Source organism: Centruroides vittatus, unplaced genomic scaffold, assembly GCF_030686945.1.
Source record: "Centruroides vittatus isolate TY-2023 unplaced genomic scaffold, ASM3068694v2 contig_390, whole genome shotgun sequence".
NCBI lineage: Eukaryota > Metazoa > Arthropoda > Arachnida > Scorpiones > Buthidae > Centruroides > Centruroides vittatus.
In genome coordinates this window covers 600019-622545 of record NW_027122206.1, presented here as the reverse complement: position 1 = coordinate 622545, position 22527 = coordinate 600019, and positions in this window count along the sequence as shown.

Genomic DNA, 22527 nt, shown 5'->3' with positions numbered 1-22527 from the left:
GGGTCCGACGATAGAGCGGCGGCGTTACTCGAATAAATGACATTAACAACGTATAAAAACAACAACAATTTATTAAGACTAAGCTACAGTTACAATTAAGGGCGAGCTACCGTCGCCTAAGGTTTGGATACGCGGAGGGAAAGTTTACACGAATTTGGGGAGTCATACCTCTTGATCCGAGTCGGTCTTGTCACAAGTTCAAAGTATTTTCGGCTCGGGTTCCTTTCGTTCGACGTTGGGTTCCCTCGGGACTCGGGACGCACACACTGTCTAACGGACACTACGTAACCGACCTGGAGTCCATCGGACAGACACTATGTAACCGACCTCCTTTCCCTCTTTCGTCGCCCTTTTATCTATTCGGAAACGTTCCTTTCCTTCACCAACCAGCACTATTCGGATTTTGATCCTCATGATTCATGGTTTCTCCGTGGAAACCAAACAATAAACAGTTTATTGCTAGCGTTTGGGTCCGGCGGGTTCGAATTTTTACAGTTGTCATGCTATACGAGAAAGGTAGACCTAAATAAATGGAAATAGGAATGCAGCAAATTATTAATGATAAAACTTTAGTGTCCGGTTTAGTACATTTTAGATGTTTTTCACGTAAAAAAATATTTATTCCAAATTAAAATTGATTCAAGTTTAAATATTACAATAATAATCTTTTTTAACTTATATAAGTTGTCGGTAGTTTTACACTCTTCACAGAAAACTCACATTTATAGCCATTTGTCTATCATTAAAGCATTATTGTACAGTACATTCAACATGTAATTTGACGTTACTCAATCAACTTTCCTTATTTCTGTATTAATCCAACATATATAAAATGATTCATCTCTCTTGAATGTCAAGAAGAGATTTAACCAGGCTGCCATGACACTTCTCTTTAATCCAAAACTACTTCAACACACTACAACCATTAACTAACATAATTTACACTTTGTGTAAAACACGGGCTCAAAAATATTATGATAACTCGAGTATTATTTTACCATCTAACATATGAAAAAGCTTTTCCTTATTCGATTTGTATTTCACAGTACATTAGCTGTAATACTTCTGCAAAGATCACAAAATAAACAGTGTATTATGCACATCTACCATGAACAGATAACACTATCCCCAGTACATTCCAGCAAACAGTTCAGGAAATATTTAACTGTCCCATCTCACCTGCTAGTTTATCTCGCCCGAACTTACCCTACAATATTTTTTTTTAGATTTTAAGTTAGAAATGATACAAAATAATTCACATAAGAAAAGTTTGGTGTTATACGACAATTGCCGTGGAAACTCTGATGTCATTTTAACACGAATGATTATAGCAGAATTTTAGATACAAAGTGTAAAGATTTGTTATATTCGTGAAAATTGATTTACTCGGAAAGTTTTTAAGATTATATATAAAATTATATTAATTAATAAAGGATTCTGATATATTTACAAAATAACATGTGTGAAATATCAAATGATTTTTAAGACAATAATAAATTGCATATACTGTAAATCACTCGTAAATCAAAAATCAATTCAACAAGAAACATTACAAATTTGTACTTTATTTTTAAAAAATGAAACTAAAATATAAATTTTTATAATATTAAATGATTTATAGAAATTCGTTTATTTTCGTTCATATTACAGTGTCTAGAAACAAGAGAGATGATGCCAATTACCAGTAAAACAATTGTTTACATTTCATTAATAAATATGATCAAAGTCAGGTCGTCACGTATGTTCGCGTTAAACATCAATATTTGAAATAACATACAAGCACACTCGAAGAATTAACCTGTATAAAACAGTAACATATTTTACACGAAGACAACAACTCGATGAAATTTTTCTTTCTTATGGCCAGCAGTGCATGTGTTCGAAGTATCCAAAATAATATCCAACATCGCAAGAAATATTACTATTCCGTTAATTAAGATGTATTATTCGTTATCGAGAAGTGTGTGAATATGAATGCAGACAGTTTTGACTATTCTGTGATTCCGCTGACTAACAATGTGCATTTGGATGGAAAGTAACTGGACATTGAGAAATCACGATAATATTTCTAAGAACAACGTAATCATAATAGTCGATAAACATCCTTATAAAAAAAGCAATGCTGTACCACATTACCAATCGGACACTACCTAGAGAAGCCACATACCAAGTGGCATATATATGGCCGACTGTGTGTCTGTTCAGGTGTGACCGCAGATTGCTGCATTCCATGAAGGGCAGAACCAATGATCGCTGTACAGAAATGACGGCGTACGGTAATGGGACGTCATACAATAATCTGTTTCCAAACTATCAACAATGTCATTCGATGGTACCGATTACAGAATTGGTTGAGGACGTACACATAACAGTCCATCCACATCACAAACACGGAAAACGTGACATTAATGCAGAATTGCCTCCTCTTGAGCTGGAAAAAAAAAACGGGTACCGAAAGAAATCTCAAACACTGATAGAATTGCAGTGAAGGATTCGAAACGATATTACCAATGTTTCACACGACAGCTAAAAGATGGATACGAAGAATTAACTGAAACATTAATAAGTATCACAAATTCCAGTTACGAAGCATTTGAAAGTCTTACCTGCAAACTATGTTATAAAAGTTATTATATTTGAGAAGTTTCTTGGTTTGATCAACAACTGTTCACTATAATCTCAACGTAATTGAAAAACGGGCATTTCTGTAAGGTCGGCGGTTTATCAGCGAAGTAAAAACATGACCAAATTTTACTCATTTAAAATAATGATTTCAATTACAAATTTATACTAATTAATTGTAATGTGTACATTTGATGTCTATAGTTGCTAAAGGGAAAAAGAGAAAGAAACGAGGACTTAATCATTTAATTGTTTAAGAATTTTAGCATGAACTAAATAAATTTTAGCTAAAAAATGAATCAGATAACGACAACATTTACTATTTCACCTAAGCAGCACTAACATATAAACAGAAATATGATAACATGTTTATTTAGTAAAGCAAAATATAAATTACAGTTACAGTAAAGTCCATAAAGATGCAATTAATAATATAGCAATTTCTTTTACTAATCATTCATTATTTCCTTAACTTCCTAAATCTGAACCAACTTTACTTGAATCAACACCTGAATAAAATCAGGCCAACATATATTTTGCAAAAATCTTAAGTGGAGAATTAAATACTTCGGATATATAGCATAATAGCATTATTCTACAATTAAAAGGAGTCAATAAACTTAATAAAGTAAAGGAACGCTTGACAAAAACGACAAAAGAACTAAATTATTAAGTTGGTTTAAAGCAAAATTGAAAAAAAAATTAAGGAATGCCAGACACGATTTACAAAGAAAAGACTGCCAAGAAAAGTCAAATATTTATGAGGCTGATATAGGTAAATTCAAACTTTACACAGAAAAATTAAAAGTTCTCAAATTTGCCTCAAGATCATTTAAATTTACTGCAGAAGAATTAAGTGATGAATTACACAAACTATTATTACTAAATTGATAAACGATAACAATATAAGTCAAAAGAACACTGACGATGGTGAGAATAAGACTTTTATCGACATTAAACATTTCCCAAGCAGAAAAACGTGGAAATTCTAACCTCGTTTTCACGTAAAATCGAAATACTTCCTCTCGAATTTTGTCACTATGAGAGAGGGAATTCTGATACAAAGAGGAACAAAGAAGTTCTCCTTCTTTGTAAACTCCGGAAGCACAAAAACACAACTTGGCATACTGAAAAAATGGAAAGCCGGAAATTAAAAATATTTTGAGATAATGAATCCAAATATGAAGATCGTGAGAATTTAACACACGTCCAATATGTGACATCACGTATCCTGCTACTTGAATGGACCATAAGAATAATTGCGTGGAGTAAATATCACCAATCAGTTTTAAATATTCAAGTAGTAGATTAAACTCCGTGATTATTTGAGGCATGTCTTTTATTCTCATACCATCTCCTGCTAAGACAAAGCGTAACGATTTGAAAGCGTGTTTAACTTCTTCACAAATCAATTCGAAATATAAAAAAATAAAATATTGAGGCACCATAAACACTAGCATATACAAAACTGAGATGAATATATACAGAAAACAAGAAAGATATTCTTCTGTTTCTCCAGAAATAATTTTAACATTTGTATTTGAAACAGCGTTACTTTCATTTGTTAAGACGGAGACTACATTGCAAATATTAACTAAAACGTAAAAAAGCCAAATAGAACAAACTCGAAATATTAATATTTTTCTATCGACTCCGCTACTACCAGAAATTTTGAAAATATTCAAGACGATAGTACGAATTTTCATTCTGTCGAAAAGGAATCGATAATATGATACTAATGGGATTACCTGATTAGAAACGGAAATGGCTGCGAGACAAATGGTAACAAAATCTGCACTTTCACCAAAGGTCTTAATTGTTTTGATGATATACAGGCAGAACAATACTTTTGCCACCACCAATGAAATAATCGCATTCAAATGGAATCCTTTTCCTTCCATCTTTAATCCGAAGATTGACAGGTTTCGTAACAATGGACTCCATATCTTGAAACCGTTAACTTGTGTAAGTTGATTCATTCTTGAATCCTTTTCTTTGTTGTTTATTTTTTATTATTTGACATAGATCTTAAAATTTATAAACTTTAAACTTAGTAGCAGAATTTCGTATGCCAGAACAATAAGTGTCTTCTATCTCGAATAGTACTTCAGAACAAATTAAATTTTTCTCTCAAAAGTTAATTTTCTACATTGTAAACATTTAAGAAACTTATTTATTTTTTTCATTTGTTATATATTGGAAAGCAAAAGAAATAACGCGAACCACGAATTGAACTGTTATTTACATTTCATTGGCAAACAACGACAATACTGAAAGGACGTCACGCAGGTTACGTGAAACGTCAACATTTGAAGCGAATGACAACACATGTGAAGAATTAATGTTTACAGACTAAACAGTAAATTTAAATTAAAACTGAACATTAATGAAATTTACTGTTGAAACAACAATCGTTGATGAACATTATTTACCCGTAAACATAAAAATCCTTGAAATGCAGTTAGCGAGGTAGAATCAGCTAAAACGTTTATTGTCATCGTATGTAGGTAGGTCAAGCGTAAAAAAATTAGCAATATGTTTTATAGAATCGATTTAATAAAGTAAAATATTCTATAATATAATTAATATCTGTATTAACAAGTATTTATAAATCAGAACTGATGAGAGGTGTAACATCGGAAATAAATATTCTGTAACAAATAAAGTCTATTTTTATTTTCCCGGCTGTTATTTAAAACAGAGGAAATGCTTGAAATATGGACAAATGCAAAATTTGGGGGAATCAATTCATGTATGTATGAATGTTAGTGAGTGTGTATGTGTGCGTGTGGCACGATTTTCTTCACCATTTTCGAAGCTTAGCAATTTCTAAGCGTTTTCTGGATAATATCTGAAATTTTGCAGTGACGTTTGTATGTTAGGAAAATTCATGCTATAAAATTTTGGTGATTGGGAAGATAAAGGTGGCCGTGTGTATCTCCAGTAAGGTCGGACTTAATGAAGATTTTATTCGTTACTAACAAGTGCAATGTTTTATAAACCCATCCCTACCCTAAAAATTAAACTTTTTGACATTATATAATAATTAAAATTATCAAATATTTTTAAACAAAATATCGTAACAGATGGCACCCGCCATCCACTTTTAAATGTTGCCGAGAAAGTTAAGCGACTTGCGTGAATTTTTCAGTCTGTTTGAAATGTAATAACTCATGTGCCTTTTGTCGAAAAAATTGTTGAACCTTTTTCAGAGAAAATTGTGTATTAAGGGAAGATGGATTTAGAAAGTTCCAGGAGATTTATTTCGAACACAGTCAGAACATAGGAATGCGTACATTTTATTAAATAAATTATATCCTGTGAACAGTACAATACACAAATTTACGTGTTACGTCACAATATCTGCTTTCATTCTGAAAGAAACACAGACGGATTTCAATTTTTAATGTTATTATAAATTAAATATTATACACGAAAAATTCCTTTCATGGGTACAATTTGTATATCTATTATTTTTTATTAATATTTATTGCAAAAGTTTTAAAAAAGAAATAAATAAATTCTATTGTTCTTTTCGAAAATACTACGTTTGCAAAGTTTCATTGATATATGTAATGTGTTAATTACAAAAATAATTTTAAGGATAAATTTATATTAACTAATAAATAAAAGAGAAATTTGTTTTTAATAATTTATGGGAGCTAGAACTGTTACATTGCTATCAATTTATTTCTGTAACCAATTTTTTCCAATCGATTCATTATTTGAATCCATTCCTGTGATTTGGGTATTCAAACCTTATACATAAAGTTTTCAAATATTTATTTATAGAGGATCTGTTGAAATGAAAGGTATATTATTCCTAATCCTGTGTAATAATGCAAAGCGCCTGAAATATTGAAAACACAAATTATGGAAATAAATACAAAATAATGCAATTTCCTTTAATTCTTTTCATCTTCTTTCTTTTTTCTTAATGCCCCTGGAATGCACATTAGTAAAACAGCTAAACTTCGTTCTTCGTTCATATGTCATGTCTGGTTTTCCGGATGTTGAGGAACATCTACGGTTATGTTTCTGCGCAATACTGATTCCTGAGAAACTGAGAGCAAGAGTGGTTCCCCGTTGCCTTCTCTGGATATTCGTTAAGCGGGAGGAATGCCTTGCCATGTCTTTTAAAGGATAACTAGCCACCTACTCAAACAGTCGTGGAGAAAAATCGAAAAACTCCCCGTGGCCAACCCGTCCTGGCATGGCCCGAATCCAAGATTGAAAGTCCGGTGTTCAGAGAACCGAACCGGTTAGCAGCTGGTAGGCCAAGAGATTAAACTTAGTTGTGAAACTTAAGTGACTATTTCTAAAACTACTCTGTCCATAAATTGTTGTATAAAACAAATAAGCTCAAACATTTAAAACGGGCAACAACAATATCTGCAAAAAGTGTTGGTATCTGTAATATAAATAATCCGCTTGTTATCTATCGTATAAAGGCTGCTCTATCACCTCAATTGCTATTGCTGTACTTCGACTCTAAAATCAAAAACTCATATTTCATTAACCCAACATCTTGAAGCAAAGCCACAAAGCCATGCAAACCCTCAATTCATTCAGTGAGTGAGATAAGACTATTGGCCGCAATACAGATTTGAATCACAATTTGAATTCGATGCTACATCATTACAGAAATAAAGAACCTACCGTCATAAATTTGATTATATACTTGGCCAATCCAGTGGCAGCATTGCCATTAAATATTCTGGAACTATTGTTCGAGATAAAAGTTTTTCCTAGATTGAATAAGAAGTTCAAATTTACCTATCCATAATGACAACCTCTGTACTAGAAGAAATTGTTGAATGACGTAAAGCGACAAACAGATTATTGGAAAAGTGAACTGAAAAACTGATTTCTCTGCAAAGTTAGACTGATTTTTTTACAATTTCGTTTTTATTATTTTACTTTATAGTTTTTAAATTATTCCTGAAAACTTTGAAAACTGATTTATATTATTAAATTTTTATTACTAAGATTTTTTTTCGCTTATTTCTTATCATTCTTTGTGATTAAAGATTTGAAATAGCTGTTAAAGTACAAACAACAGAATTCTAAAAGTAAATAAAGTGAAAAAAAATAACTTGACGTTTAGGCATATTCTAATTTTTTTTTCAACAAAACAATATAAAATACAAATACAGTAGAGACTCGTTAATCGGAACCACGGTAATCGGAATCGCCGGTAATCAGAACGATTTTCAGTCGGACTGTGTCGTGCCGAATCGAACGTTTTTGATACTAGATTTACTTCTAAAGTATAATTTTAATGTTTTTATATTTGTCAATATATTTATTTTGTTTGTACAAAATGCAGAAATAATTTTTAACGATACGATAACCTCGATTATTATTATAAAAATTTTCGTTTGGCTTAAAATCGACGAAAGTTCAACAGGAAGCGACACGCAACGGAGAAAAATTCAACACGAAGCGACACGCAACGGAGAAAAATTTAAACATCGGACAGGTTAATGTATTTTTTCGTACATAATCGGTAATCCGAACAAATTACTAATTTGAACAACCCCAGTCCCCAATTGATTCCGATTTTCGGTTCGCTTAACAAAATTAGTTATATTCTTTTTACTTGAAGTGCTGGTTTCAATTTGGAAGTAATCCTCTTATATCTTGGAAACATCTGTTGTTTCAGCATTTAATCTGCGTCAACCCTTATCCTTTCCCAATTATACATAACAGGGAAAGTATGCCAATCGGTCAAATAATGTCGTCCCCAAGATTTTTACATCTTTGTACTCGGAGACATAAAAACGTTGAGAAACAAGTAAAACTCAGAAAAATCTCTTTACCCATATTATTATAAATAGTGTTGTTTATTGAGAAAATGGAACGTCGCTTAACGAGCACCTCTCATAACGAGCGAAACAAATTGTAAAAAAGACTCGCTTAGCCACCGACAAAAAGAGGGGAAGTCCCTGCTTATGTGTACGCTCCATCAGTCTGTGTTTAGCAGTCCTTCGCTTATGCTCACACATTTTTTCAAACTTGTGTTTACACATATTACGTATCAACATCAACAACCATAGCCCGTTATATAATAAACCCGCCAAACGATATGCCAAATTCTTGGGTTGTAAATAGGATAAAATTAAATATTAGAAATTAATTAATTTGACTAGTGGAAGGAAGTTACGCTGTCATCTCGTATTAAATTTAATGACCAATTTAAAATTAAATTTTAGAAATGTCTAAATTAAAAATTAATTATTTATAATTATTAAATTTAAGTTCAAGACCTAATTCTGTTATTTCTGGTTATATATACTTGGCAGGATGATAAGTCTCAATCAAATATGGAAATGAATAGAGTTATAATGTGGTGGCTCATTGCTTAATTCTAGCAGAGGGCAACAAAATTTCTATTAAAATATTGATACATAAATTTCTATCACGAATGAACAAATTCTCGAATATTGCTATCCACGAACATTGAGAGTGTACTGCATAATCTTTTAATCCGCTGATATACTTTTGATACAAAAAACCTAGAATTGAGCGTAAAGAACAAAACAGTCATTTAGTGCCTGTGTGTGTATTGGCTGTAGTCATGTCATACATTCTGTTTTCCTGTATACTCCTGTTTTGTTTCTGAGAACAGTAGGCTTACTGCATGCCAACGCGCTGTCTTATTTATTCTTCTGCCTGCGAAAAACTCGATATCGTGGTGGGACGTGTCAGGTGTCATATTTTGCCATTGGTATATCCACTGTCAACAATCTGGCACTTTCACTAATCTGGCGTCTTTCTGCGTAATTGAGGCCGGATTGAGAGTTAAATGTAATACCCTTGAATTGAAACTCCCAAATCAAATTTATCTTTAAATTTTTAATACGTAAAGTACAGAAGTCGAATGATACATAAATGTAATATACAAATGTATAAACCATATACACTTCTCAAAAGTGAATTCGCGACACCACGAAGGAATGTGCGTAGGTACGACTTGCGAAACCGGTAGATTCTCCTCAATCAGTTTCGCAATGTGCATGTAGGTAACGCAGTGTTGCGATTTCACTTTTGACGAGTTGTTCGAAACTGATTACATTTATTTTTTACAGTGCATGTCATATTCATCTGTTATGTTTTTGACACTGATTGCTGCTTTTTATTTTTCTTTGCATTTTTCCAATTCCCATTGAGCAGTCTTCTGTCCAACGGTTCAAGAGATAGAACATGACAAAAAACAGTAACTCCCAGTCAAAACATTACAGTAAGAACACAGGAAAGAATTCAAACATTTGTTTTTGTGTGATAAACATTCTAATTATATTAGCATTATATATTTCGATAATATAAAACTATGTTAATTAAATAACTTTAAATATATTTAGTATACGATTTATTATGATAACGCCATATGTCTCGCGAGCAGCATAAGGTTCTACCTCTACCTTTATTGCGTCTCCCACATACTTATATGATTTCATGTTGTAAACGTTTTACATACCATCTTTTTATAATTTTTCTGTCTGTTATGTTCTATAATATACGCAGAGAAATTGAAACTATAACCCAAAGTTAACCTCCAACGGGCAAATGCAACCTTATGGTACTACGTTCAGATAAGTTAAATAATTTATTTTTAATTGTCTACTTGGACATTACTCATTAGTAGGACATTATACTGCTGTTTAAAATTTTGAGACAATAATAAAGTAAAGTACAAAATTATAAAAGACATTTAGATAATTCTAAAAAAATTTTTAATGGAAAATAATTTAGAATTATTCGAAGGAGATAAAACAAAACAAACAATAGTCTTAGAGTCAAAAAAGAAAAAAGAAATAATTAAAGAATTAATACAAAGAGGCGGATATAAATTATTGCAAAATGACTCACGAAAAAGTATACGAAATGGTTTAAATAAAGAATTGGAAGCTTTAAAATAAAGACATTTGAGAACGGAAGAAGCATTTAGTAAAATTAAAAGTGAAAACAATCGTATACCAAAATTTAATATTACAGTAAAAACGCATAAAAATCTAGTCAGGTATAGACCGTTAATTGGGGTTAAAAATTATGTGTACTATAATTTAAAAAAATTTTTTTTAAATAATTTTAATATGTTAGAAACTTCGAATTATATAATATATTCAATATCTTTAAAATGTATGTAGGTAAAATTAAAAATAGAACGAGTAAGTCACAAGATCAAGACATAGAAATAAAACAAGTGATAAAAATTTTTTTACTTAATGGTTACAGTAAAAAAAACTTTAAAAAATGGTTAAGCTAGATTAATTGTAATAGTATTGAAAATAGAAAATTTGAAAAAGATAAAAAATGTGTAAATTTAACATATATACCAAAAGTTTATTAAGGAGTTAGGATATATTAACGTGGCATTAATTTCTTTAAAAGGACAAATAAAATAATTACGATAATTAAATTCATTCTTTATTGTATCAGTACGAAGAATGAATGAAATAAAAGTCCTTCATGCAAAAATCAATAACTGTGTTTTGTATGAAAAATGATTTAAATATTTACTTTGAATTTATATAATCAGAACTGTTAGAAAAATACAAATAGCTGCTATCACTTATAAGAAATACCATTTCAATGAATACCGTATCAAGTAAGCTTAATGCACTATGTACTCAGATAAATCAATGCTATTGATGTGTAAAGTCACCTTACACATCAATCTGAAGCGAAATTCTACTTTCTCAAGAATAATTTTGTACTCAATTATTATATGTACTCAAGTATTATTCTTTATGTGTACTCGATTATCATTTTGTAATGTACTCAAGTATTATCAAGTTTTCAAATAAAACAACAAATAATATTTTTACAAAATGTTTATTCATTTGTAGACAATACGAAATCCTAAATCGACTGGGAAACTTTCTCATCTACAGCATTAGAAAAACGTACTATTCGCCACATTAAAAATTATGTTGATCGAGATATCATCAGTCGACAACACAATTTATCTAAGACACTTATTTCGGAATTTGCATATAGATTAAATAGGGAACACGTATGGAAAAATTAAAAATTTACTGTCATATTTATTTTACAACAAATTAATTTTGTAAAATGGGATTTAATTAGTTAATATCAGCAATTAGATGAACAGTTCCTAACTGATTTTTCGGATTATCTTGATTGGAATAAAGTTGTGGAATTTCAAACACTATCAGATAATTTTATTCGCATGTTCATACGTAGGTTTGATATTTTAAATTATTTAAAGTACCAACAATTAAATACCACAACATTATGCGAATTAAAAGATTACCTAAACTAGAATTTAGATTACCTAAATTAAGATTACCTAAATTGATTTTTGTGATTAGAGTGTGTCAAACCAATACTACTGTTATATCTCAATCAGTTTGTGCAAATTTGGTCTCGTGACCTTTGTTCAATAGTGATGACACTTCTAATGTGTCATCACTATTAAATGTGTCCAATTCTCACCAGATAGAGCAGTGAAAATTAGACTTGTTGTTTTCTTTTCATTACTATATTGTTTAACTTTCGACCTTCTCACGTGTCAATAATAAGTTGTTATAACTTTATTTCAAAACTTTCTCAGATCGATGAGAGCCCCCCTCTCATCGATCTGACTTGTGTCAAAGACCCCCCTTTTGACGAGTTTCCACGGTCGATTGTTTACTGTTAAAATAACACCTGCTCGTTTATTTTCTAATTCCGTGGGAAACGGATAGCAACAAAGAAAAATTTCTTATAACTCAGCCTTTTGCAAAAATGTACAGAAAAAACAATGCCCAGATTCTCACATATCTATTTCAACACAGATATTTAAAAAATGACTTTTTTATGTAAAATCATCATTTTGATGGCAGGTATAGATCATGGCTTATCCTACTAAGCACAGTCCATTATTAGGTTTCTGAAGGAGCAAAATGAGCATTTTGTCAATCGATGACTCGTTGTTTCCAGAACTGTGACCTACTGAAGGTATTTTGCCGATTCTGAAATTTGATTTACGATATAAGCTGAGAAGCAAATATGGTTGATCAATTAAAGGTCAATCATAGTGTTGTAGAGATAATGATGATTCACATCCCAAGTAATCTACATGTTGTGCACTATAAAGGCATCGAATGGCTGCAAAATTCACAAAATGAACCCGTAATTTTTGTGTTTCAAATCATTTTCACAGAATCAAAATGCGTTGAGTAGAAGAAAAGTTTTAAACATGAATTTTTTATAATGTTTAGTCAACACCCATTATATACGAATTAATATTGATTTACTGTCTCCATAGTAACATAGCCCATTCGTTAATCCATCAAAATTCAAAATTATCGACAAATAAAGGATACTCTATTATAAATAATGAATTTTGTATCAGGTGTTATTTTGGTTTTCTTTCTGTTGTTGGCGTTGTTCTGGTAAGAGTGGCATTAATTGAAATTGTGACGTCGCCAGATGTAATGTATTGAATTCATAAAATTGTAACAGAAATTCCACTTTACACTTTTTCTTCATAATATAGTTGTAAGACAACAAGTACTTGTGTCAAGAAAAAGCTGAACATCTGCAAAATGAAAGAAAAACAACATAATGTAGAGTGTATAGAAACTTTCACTAGAAATAAATATAAATTATAAAAATAAAACTTTACTACATTTTAAAATTAATGTTCAACATCTTCCTGAATGTTATTTTTACACTAAGCAAAGAATACTTAAACGCTTCTGAGGAATAAAAAATAAAATTTTCATAGTAGATAAGGCAATATTACGCATAGCGAAGACAGAAATTTTGGAAATGTTAACACTATAAAAATTACATAAACGGTGACGTTAAAATGTTCGATTTCTATTCATTTTACACCTGAAATGTCAATATAATGAAACCTCTATCTATTGTTTTTGATAGAACTTGGGAGGATAAACAACTGATGCGGAGAAACTATTGAAAACCACAGAAAATTTTTGACGTCGATGTTTTTATCGTATAAAATGTGTAGTTTTCAGTGATACGTCTATGGTTTCTGTAATACTGAATGATATTGGGCTCGCGCACAATCATGCGTTTATACTATATTTTAAAAAATTGTTAAGAATAATGTAATTTGTTTTATTTTATTTTATTTTATTTTATTTGGTAAGAAACTAATGATATATCGAAGACAGCAGATCAAAAAAGTTTCATATTTATATATATAATCGAGACGAGTTGATAATAATAATAATAATAATCAGCACAAAGCCCAAACGGTTAGGAGTTGAAAGTTAAAATTTGGTACACAGTTAGGGTACGTTACGAGAACGCGTGCTAAGAAGGGACTTTTCGAAATTCCTCCCCACGCGGGAGAGGGACAGGATTAAGTCTTAACACTTCCATCAACAATGGAAGCGTTAAGAGAATGCAACGTGCAAGACGCAGATGCAGTTTTTTTCGTTTTTGCAGGAAATCAAACATATTTTTAGACCCATCTAAAAATTCTGTAGTCTGGAAACGGAGGACCTAATTGTTGCATTCTGTGAAAATGGGTAAGGTTGACTATAACGTAATAATCTTAATTTTCGCTAAAACGGTTAGGAGTTGAAAGTTGAAATTTGGTACACAGGGTGCCAAATTTAAGCAATTGCGTTACACCAAAGTGTTAAGTATCAATGATAGTATTAAGTAACAATGGAGAACAAGAGAAAGCGACGTGCAAGATTTACGAAAAAAAAGAAAGAAAGAAAAAGAGTAATATGTTAGAACATATTCGATTTTCAAATTTAAACACATTAGTTCGGGTTTTCTCGACCTTTCTTCTTTAGAACATTCGATGAAAATCAAACGATATAATCAGAACACGTCGTGAACATTGAACAATATTCGAACATTCGATTTTCAAATTCGACCTTTTATTAATAATATTTAGTTTGTTGATGAAATTACTCTTTTTCTTTTGTGACTATAACGTAATGATTTTAATCTTCGCTATCCTTACTTTTGCCCGAGCAACGCGGGTCCTACCTGCTAGTTGTGTATTAATTCATTACTTATACGATAAACACAACACTATAACTTGGCATTCTCTGCTACTAATACATCTGCAGATGTGTATGTTGTTGTTGACGATTATTTGGAAAAGTGTGTTTGTACTTTTTCGGTTAACAAATTCAAAATAATCTTCTTATGTCCCAATTTTCATTTTAAGTACGTAATACGCTTATAATTTATGACGGCGCCGATCTTAACTTCTGTTTTGGGCGCAGAACCTGGCTTGACTAGTGCTGCAGCGGCTGACATAAAGCAGAAATAGCATTACTGTCTTTTAACAAAGCGGCTTTAATTAGGCGATTTTACAAGAAAACGCGCTAAATATGTACAATAATATAATATACAGTTAATTGTTGCGTAAATAATCGCCAGAATTATCCACGAAAAAAACAATAATTTGTTTGTCTTTCGGCATGATTACAATATTGTAATACAGTCAGTAGTAATATTCAGCGGGTTCGCACAGGTTCGGCCGAACCTGTCGTTAAAATTTTCAGTTTTTCGAACCTTGTTAAACACACGAAACATTTCTCAGTGGGTTTGTTTTCTGTAAAAAATATATTAAAATATACGTATTATACTCTGTAATACTACTAAAGTAGGGCCTTATACCCCGTTTGCACCGAGCATTTCAATCTAGATTGTGAGCAAGGTCGGGGACTTTGTCTTGGTGCGATCTCTCTGGACCGTTTCAATCTCGACCGAAGCGAGGTTTAATCGCGCTCGATTCAAGAGAGTTCTTAAAAGTAGATTCAGTCATAAGAGAAATCCCAGAATGTTACGCGCGCGAGATAATACAAGATGGCCGTGGAACACGTGTCGGGCTATGGACAGCGAAAGAAAAAGGATAATGTATCTCGAGAGATGATGACATCTGCTTCTTACGAGGAGTGCCATTTCGCGGTGAAAAATGTCTCTGCCTAAAAAAGGAAAAAGGGTCGACAGCACTAAAATAATATCGTTGCCTGGTTTCCACCCAGGGCTCGTTATGTTCCAAATACGCCAGTGATTATTAGATATATCGCAAGAAAAGGTGTTGTATTTATTTCTAGCTAAAACTTCCATTTCGTTTGTCGGTGATTGTCAGGGAAAAATTTTTCGCTAGTGAACCCTTTGTTAAATACTTCGGATATCACCACTGAATACAGTACCCTATTGTATTACCCTATTAGGTAAGTACAGTATATTAAGAGTAGCCATTTAGGTAGGTAGTTTAGTTTCGTAAATAAACTTTTTAACTTTTAACTTTGGATTTAACTTTTAATTATGGAGAGATTTTATTATAAGTGCACGAAAATTAGTGTTTCATATTAGCGCTTTTTGTTAGGGATAGAACGATTAATGCAAAATTATATTTTTCTTATAGTTACAGAACGAACATTAAGGGAAGAGGAATGATATGGGAATGAAAAAGACGAAAGAAATTAGGAATATATATATATATGGGTCTTCATTTTGGACTGGGAAAATAACTCCATAGATTCAAGAAAACGTTTGATACCGTAACAACAGATCGATGTTTCACTGTATTAAAAAACGACTTTAGTATTATACTTTTTTCATAGCACTTCGCTATAAAACTAAATTATTAAAGTTTCATAACAGTTTTAATAATATTAAAATACCAAAATAAAATAATACACGTGCTTAATATATATTCATTAAACTAACCTTTAAAATAACCACTTTCGTTACAGGAACACATCCAAAGAGAGACAACGTTAGTTCGTTTTCATTACACTGAATCAATATACTATTTGCCTGTAACATACAATTTTAAATTAACTAATTAAATAATATTATTTTGCTAATAAAAATGTAAAATAAACTTTAATAAAACTGTTAGAATTACCAAATGTGCTTCGTCTAATCGCTCACAATCAATGCAATAGCTGTAGACTTTCGAATACAGATTATGAATCTAGAAAAAAAAATACATAAAGTTTATGTATCCGAACAATTTTTAATACTGACTAAATACAACTTGAAAATTCGTGATATTTTCAAAACATTCTTAGAAAATGGCTGTATTCTGTTTAGGTATAGTGAGAATAACTGATTATTTTTAAATACAGTACTTGGATACTCTGTACCGAGACATAATGCATGCGGTAGTGACGTAACAATCAGTTCGCGACATAGCTATGCACGCATTTCGTAACAGTGACAGCAAAATTTCGGAGTATGGTTTTGACAAGAAAATGTCTAGTATCGAGAGATGAACAAACATAACATTTTTCTGCACCTTTTCGGGAAGATACTTCAACAAAGTTTGAAAATGTTATTTGCAGTTGAAAAAAGTGCAGCTCTGAAAAAGTCACACTAACACGTGACAGAAAATCTTCTATGGCAGACGACGAAACAACTTTTCGCTTAGCCATCTGTCGAAAAGAAATGAAAGTTGCGAGTATTAAGGATGCAGTCGTGGACCATGAATCACTATTGCAAAAAATTGTAGAATTTCCATTTACAATTACCACGCCATTTTTACAAAAGATCTAACAAAATTCACAGAGTCTATGATCACATCGCGTCAAAATTATAAGCAGCGTAAAGTTTCAGCTGAGAAAGGAATTTTCCACACACCTCTATGATGCTGAACTGCATAAACTGAAAATGGTACGTTCAAAACAAACAATTGTTAGTTTATACTAGAACGGGAAATCGTGAACTAGAAATTGTACGTCCAAAACATCAATGATTATATTGGCATGTAAGCTTTCAAAAAACGGGAGATAACCCACCGGCTCATCTTTTTGTACAGAGTTATCTCAGTAAGTATTCCAATTACAACTGTAATGGAATATTTACTCAGATACTTCTGTACAGGAGAAGATCGTACTTACAGAACCGTGTCCTGTAATTTCATCTACTTTAGCAGAATAAAAACACACGAAAGGCCGCTAATTCGTCAACGCAGATAAGGTGATCGTCGGTGGGAACACTTCATTTACACCTCGGGTGACCGCGAATGAGGTTTTTAAACTACGACCGATTGATGAAACGTGTTGTAGCAGAAACTGTATATTTTGTAGGCAATGCTTTGTAAATATATCTAGGGTGAAATAATACTTTGTATATATATATATATATATTAATACATATATACAAATTTAATACAAAAGGCTGTTGCATATCTTAGTCTTAATGTTTTCCGCGAATTTTTTGAACGTACCACAAATAACTTATATATTATAAAATATTATAAATTAAATTATTCCAAATGAGATAAATATATTCATAAATACATTAAAATAATGAAAGTTCTCTAGAGCATTTCGATAATGTTTATTCAAATGGGGAAGACGGTTAAGAATTTAGCCTACTATTTTAGGGGACAAGGGTTAATATCCGCATGAAAAATTCTTTAGAAAGTAAGTTATGTCAACCGTAAAATTTGTCACTTAGCTTGCTTCGTTTTCAGCTAGGTTAAACCCCTACATATCTGTGAAGATAAAGCTCCCATACTGGTTATACAGCAGAGATAAAAATAAAACTATTATAAAAGATATAATTCTCATAATGTTAATTTGAAATATTACATTTTCTATAATAGTTTTGTTATAAAAGTCTTTGCTACCAATAATATTAATTGAAATAACTTACTTATGTACTTACATAGTTCGAAACAGTCGATAAATAATACAAATATAACAGTACTGCCACTATGATTACTAATATAATTATTCCTAGTACACACTTTACATATATTAACTTAGAAGTAATTAGAAGTGATCCAACCGAAAATTCAACAAGAATTACTGTAATGGCTAAAGTAATAGAATAGTCATTTTGGATAACATTACAAAATTTAAGACTGGCTCTGCACTTTTGCAAACATTGCCAAACAAGTTTGAAAGACGTATCTTCATCCTTTTTATCTATTAGATAAATCATTGAAAACAATTGCATCTTTTGTAATTCACATAATAAAATCAGAATGGTAATTTGAGCAATGTTATACAAAGAAATGTATATAGAGCAAATTGCATGTGAAGTCATAGAAATACCTAATGTTATAGACTACTTATAATTGATATATGGTAAAAATACATTTCGAAAAATCACTACAACATTCAATCTAACTGAAGCAATAAAAATAATCCAAATACGAGTTAACATGTCTTGAAGTTTCAGAAACCTTCTCAGATGAAAAGTGACAAACGTTGATTCGTTCATAATTTCAAACCACAATTTTCGACTTTTCTTATAAAGCCGAATATATTTTTGCGAGTTCCAAATTATCAACGTTTTTAACTTAAATAATGTCGAGAATAACAACGTTATTCTCAGAAAAAAAGCATTTTCTCCAAATGCTCCGTGGACGTCGCATAGATTCAACGCTAATTCTTCATCTCCTGTCGATAGTATAATGACATATTTTACAGTCTGAAGGAAGAAAAATGTCTTAAGACACACTCTATAAAATTTCTTAAATGATCTCCCATTGTCTTTGCGGTTACAAATATCGATTGCAAGTATTTTGAATAGTATATATGTTGGTGAAAATAGAATATCTGGGTCTATTTTATTGTTATCCATACTGTAAAAGATATGAATTCAGCTCATCTATTCCTGTTCGTGTATACTCTAGAAAATGTTAGTTAATAATAGGAATATATTAAAAGATCCCAATATTATCTTCAAAACGATCAATATATATAGATCGTTTTGAAAATTTTTCCATAAAGAATTCTCATTGTAACTTAATATTCTAACAACATGCACACTCATCTGAATTTATAAGTATATAATCGATGTCTTCTACATAATATTAATAATAATAGAAAATAATAAAATGAATTATTAAGTACGTTACAAAATTTCACTTTTTAAAAATTGATTATATTAATAAAATCACTTTAGAAAACTCTCAATATTTTACCAAAACCACTTGCGTGATATCTGCAGGGTATCTGTTTTAAAATAAATTTCAGAAGGATTGAGTGGCATAGTGCAGAAGCCAAAAACTCTTAAGCTCTCTATCATAATATATTTTATTCTTTGCATTCGTTTTTCATTGAATGTTTATTTAATTAAGTACTTTTTGTTTTATTTTATTTATTTATTTAGCAGGTTTTGCCCTTTTAGGGGGAAAAAAGTAAACAATATATGAAAGAAATATATTATCAAACGTATAACAAACAACAATACACAAAATGTAATAATCAATGTACTGTACAGTATTATTCGTAAATCCAATAACCGATACATAAAATACAATCTCAATAGCGTAAACAATAACTAACGCGCAATTACAATTTCCAATACATAAAAAGTACATTTTCTTATTTGTCTATATAGAGTACCTTTTTATTTTGAATTTTTTCGTCTTGTAGGCAGTAATACATTGATGTAACAGTGGGTCTATAAAACAGCGAGGCAGAAGAGGTGTCGATCTACTACTCTGGAGATCCGGGTTTAGATCCAGTCGATCGAAAAAACCGAGAAAGTTTTCGATGGATAAAATTTGAAAAATATGCCGGGCTTATCACCTATCCATCCGTTGTTGCCAAACTGATATTTGATCTGAAAAATGATCTCCCACTTTCCAAAGATCTGTAAGACTAAAAATAAATACCATTATGCGTGTGTTTTACGATCTCCGGCTCATTCCTTCATGTAATATCACTCTAATTCGCCCTCATCAAATTTGTTCGATTATAAAAATCCAGACACACCATAGAACAGGGTTGTCCAACCTTTTTTCTTAATGGGTCAAATTAGAAATTTAGGTATATTCAGCGGGCTACAAAGGTAGTTTATATAAATATACGCTTTTAAAACGTTCAAAATGTGAATATCGAATTTGAATTTTACACACTACAAATATTAACTTAGAAGTAATTAGAAGTGATCCAACAGAAAATTTAACAAGAATTAGTGTAATAGCTAAAGTAATGGAATAGTCAACAATACAAAGCTTAAGACTGACTATGTACTTTTGCAATCATTGCCAAACAAGTTTGAAAGAAATGTCTTCATACTTTTCTTCTATTAGATGAATCATTGAAAACAATTGCATCTTTTGTAATTCGTATAAGAGAATGAGAAAAGTAATTTGAGCAATGCTATACAATAAAATATATAGAAAGCAAATTATATATGAAATCATAGAAATATCTAATGTCATAGACCACTTATAAAGTATGTATGTTAAAAGTATACAGGTAACCCCCGTATAACACGGGAGTTATGTTCTAAAACATTGCCGTGTTATGCGAATCCGTCTTATACGAAACAAAGAACTAGTACGAAAAGGGGGATTAGGTTCCAAAAATTAAAGAACTTACTATCGTATTTTCATAATTAAGATAAATAACTTCATTAAATTTTTTTAAGAAGTGATACATATTAATATAAATTAAACAACACCAAAAGCAGAAGCGTCGAGAAATGGCAACATGAAAACAAGTTTTCGGAAGGACCACGTGTATCGACATAAGACGAGAGAAGAAAATTTATATACTGTACTTAAGTTCTAATAGTTCACGAAAATTATGCAGGAAAATCTGATAGTACGTACGCGCTAAAATGAAAAATGTCAAATGAGGTATCTTTCACACTTACGCAGCTTTATTGAACTGTCGTGCGGGGATTTCCCTGATTTTAAATTTGATAAAGTTCGCTTTTAATAGTTTTTATTACATTACATGTTGTACGACAGTTTTACCCAATTCTCGAACCGTGTTAGAGTTAATCCGTGCTAGAGTACCTAGATATCAGAGTAGCGACACACGAGTCATCGCCGCCATGTTCTGTCGAATGTAATCACGTAGTCTATGGGTTTAGTTTTTTAGTTGAATAAAGCATTTTTATGAATAAAAATGCTTTATTTAACTAAAAAAAATCATTATTTCTTAATGTAAACCTATAGACCACGTGATTACATTCGACAGAACATGACGGCGATGACTCGTGTGTCGCTAATCTGATATCTAGCTACTCTAATACCTGCTATAGAAGTGCCGTGCTATACGGGGGTTATCCGTATATCGATAAATCACCAAAATATTCAATCCAACTGATGCAATTAAAATAATTAAAATACGATTTTACACTTCTTCATTCGAGTTTCATTTTTAGATGGAAAGCGACAAATGTTAACTCGTTCATAATTTCAAACTACATTTTTCGACTTTTCTTGTACAGCCGAATATACTTTTGCAAGTTCCAAATTATCAACGTTTTTAACTCAAATAATGCCAACAATAAGGGCATTATCTTCAGAAAAAAAAAGCAATTTCTTTAATTGCTTTTTTTCTGATAGATTCAATGCTAAATCTTTATCTCCTGTCGATAGTATAACTATATACTTGACAGTCTGAAGGAAGAATAATGTCTTAAGACAGTGTAAAATTTCTTCAATGATCGCTCATTGTCTTTGCGGTTACCAATATTGATTGCAAGTATTTCGAATAGTATATACGTTGGTGAAAGTATAATATCTGGGTCTATTTTATTGTTACTGTAAAATATTATGAAGATGTCTCATATATTTCTGTTCCTGTACACTCTAGAACTTTTAGTCAGCAATATTGGATGTATCAAATGAAAATATTATTTTGTCCAAACCAATCGATATATGTTCAATAGTTAAGAAAATAAAAGCAAAAGTTCCTTCCATTAATGGATTACTGTCAATTGATTTAATGTACCAATAACACGAACACAATTTACGACATGTTCTCGATTCTGTAATTTGTTTTCTTCGTAATATAAAATCTTCACATAATAATATTAAAAAATGCATCCACATCAATACCTGAATGTTATCAAAATGCAATAATCAAAAATTTACTAATTTTCACAATTTGTATTATCATAATTTATTTTTGAGTTTTTTTTTTGTCGCGTGTTTTGTATCGCGCGACAAAAAGTCTGTACGCGATC